The sequence below is a fragment of the Lactuca virosa genome, chromosome 8, assembly GCF_052849685.1.
Source record: "Lactuca virosa cultivar CGN04683 chromosome 8, Lactuca_virosa_CGN04683_v6, whole genome shotgun sequence".
NCBI lineage: Eukaryota > Viridiplantae > Streptophyta > Magnoliopsida > Asterales > Asteraceae > Lactuca > Lactuca virosa.
Window position 1 is genome coordinate 154,215,133 of NC_136433.1, and position 3,210 is coordinate 154,218,342.

Sequence of the window (3,210 nt, forward strand, 5' to 3'; positions counted from 1 at the left end):
CTTTTCAAAAATACTAAAATAACCCTAAGTCTAGATTACATTTCCAACATTCCCCCTTAATCTTAGACTTTTACCAAGAGGGGTATTTCTGGAATTTCACTTCTCCCATCATCTTTCTTAGTTTTTTGTTGCCGGTCATCATCTGCTTGTGTCTTGTGGTATGAATTTCCACTGTCAACATACGTAGTAGAAGACCATCTTCCTTCTCATCTTTTGTTGCTAGTTCAAGAAAAGAAACTGTTGTGTTTTCCATAGGTTCCATAATCATCTTTTCTTCCTCAAGCATATACTTGATATCCTTCACAAAACTAACCGCAAACCCAGAGAAAGTAGGATAAAACTCATCATCATGTTCATTTGGTTTCATTTAGAAACCCTCAAAACCATCTGTAGGATAAAACTCATCATCCAGAATCTTTTCATCAGAGACATTCACACAATCATCCACTAAATCTTCATCATCAATCATCATATCACAGAAAAACTTGCCCAGAATCTTTTCATCTGGATCAAGAATCATACAATCACTAACATCAAAAATAAACTTTAACATTACCGAGATCTTTTCAACCCGGTCATCAATCCAAACTTCATCCATTTGATCACCTCTTTTCTTCAGTGATTTTTCTTGTCTTTTCTCCCTCTCCCCCTCTGATATTTCTTCCTGTTTCCTGCATAATCCTTTAAATCTGGAACCTTGCTCTGATACCACTTTGTTGGAATTAACCCCAAGAAACATTGAATTAAAGCAATAACATGAACATTACGTATCAGAGAAGAGAGATGTTTATATGTGCACTAAATATAGCCTTTATTGATCAAGCATCAGTTACATTTACAAATACAATTCATACACATATATATACGTACTAATCATCACAATGTTTAGTGAACCATTGTGACTTTTGACCAATATAACGGTTCCTAACTTCAACTTCCTTCCTAACTATAACTGACTTCCTAACTGCAATAATTACTTTTCAAAAATACTAAAATAACCCTAAGTCTAGATTACATTTCCAACACAAACTAGTGTCGGACTATGAACTTGTGGTATTATATTGAAGTGTAATTATTGGACAAATTTGTAACTGAAACTGGTCTGAAATCTTCTCAAGGTCATCATCTCTCCTATTATAAGGGTTTTGTACTTAAACTTACGACAATTTCTAGTAGATATAGAGGCAAGCATCATGTGTATACTAAGTGTTTGTAATGTGTCTTAAATTTCTTTGTAAGTTTGAATATATTCAAGATTAGAACTTGGTTTCTGTTTGATTTGATGACACGCCCATTTGGTGTATAGTCTTTGACTCCTGTTTCAGAATGGAAGCCTGGGAACTAGAAGAATATAAAGGTTACGTGGGCAGAATCATTACTCAATTTAAAGAAATCAACCCTGAATCTTCACCCATGATTGTGAATTTCCGAGAAGCAGATACAACAAACAAACTCCACCAACTTTTATCAGAACACTATCTTACCATAATGGACTACCCTCGGGACTATGAAGGTTGCCCATTGGTACCAATAGAGATAATCCACCATTTTCTTAAATCAAGCGAAAGCTGGCTCACACTTGGACAACAAAACGTTCTTCTAATGCACAGTGAGCTTGGTTGTTGGCCCGTGTTGGCTTTCCTGTTGGCTGCTCTTTTACTTGACAGAAAACATTTCACTTCTGAAAGTAGGGCCCTTGAGATGGTTCTGAAACAGGCCCCATATGGGAAGTTACCCCTGTTGACACCATATGATCCTACAGCTTCTCAGTTGAGGTACTTACAGTATGTGTCAAAGAGGAATGCTGATGAACAACATTGGCCTCCACCAGACAAGGCACTTAAAATAGATTGTGTGATAATCAGAATGATTCCTGATTTTGATGGAAAAGGAGGTTGTTGCCCTGTATTTAGAATTTATGGACGCGATCCGTTGTTACAAATTGATAAAACCCGTAAACTTTTATTCTCAACCCCATGAAGGAGTAAGAATGTCCGGTCTTACAATCAGGTAGGTTATATCACTATAATGTTTCTAGGTTTAAGTTTCTTATTCTGATAGATTATTATTTCGTTGCATTTCAGGCAGAAAATGAGCTCGTTAAAATTGATATTAATTGCAATATTCAAGGCGACATTCTGTTGGAGTGTATTAACTTAAATGATGATCTGGTGAAGGAGACGATTATGTATCGTGCCATGTTCAACACAGCATTCATCAAATCGAATACTTTGATACTGAGTCGTGAGGAAGTCGACATATCTTGGGATAAAAAGCATCAATTTCCTAGGGAGTTCAAAGCTGAGGTACTTTTCTTCACATTATTCCTAGTCACTGGTCATATTATTTTTTAGTATTAATGAGATCAATGGGTAACAAACAATCTGAAATCTTTTCAGTAAGTCACTAAAGTTGTATTCAATAGTGCGCTAAACATCAAAAATAATTTCATTAACCTTTTTTTTCTAGCAAATATCCCAAAACAAACCTTTCATATTTCTTTTCATGCATACTTGTGCAATATATATATATATATATATATATATATATATATATATATATATATATATATATATATATATATATATGTGTGTGTGTGTGTGTGTGTGTGATTTTTGTTGGATGAAGCTTCTTTTCTCCGAAATGGATCCAGAAGCTTCTAAGGTCCCAGTAGATTTGTCTAGTTTTGAAGATGCGGGGATCCCAGCAGACGCATTTGGTAAAGTCCAAGATATGTTTAGCAGTGCCGATTTTCTTTGTCCTCCACAACCTCCTCGTGGTTGTGGAGGAGGAGGACCTTCTCCACCACCACCGCGAATACCTAAACCATCACCAGCACCACATAAAGCACCACATAAATCAGGTTCACCACCACTGCCTCCTCCTGTGGAAGTTTCCTTCAAACTTCAACATTGGATGATTTCTAGAATACCATTCTACACATGTGGTTTTAATTTGTCAAGAATGGGTGGTAGCATGTTTGTCAAGAATGGATGGTAGCATGTTTGTCAAGCTTGGATGGTAATAGACAATTGAATTCATACATTCATTTGCCTATAAAAGGAAATGAAACCAAGCTTATTAAAAACACCACACCTCAAATTACATCTTCATTTTTCTCTCATATTCATACAAATATATATTTGATATATTTGTTTTTTCTTTCCTCTATCTCTGTAAACACTGGATATTATAGTAAATTGGTTCTCG

General features: G+C 35.5%; 1 pseudogene; it reads left to right on the top strand.

Moving 5' to 3' along the window:
- The first annotated feature begins 1,326 nt into the window (after window positions 1–1,326).
- On the top strand, window positions 1,327–3,000 carry LOC145130980 (formin-like protein 18 pseudogene; annotated as a pseudogene).
- The last annotated feature ends 210 nt before the right edge of the window (window positions 3,001–3,210 follow it).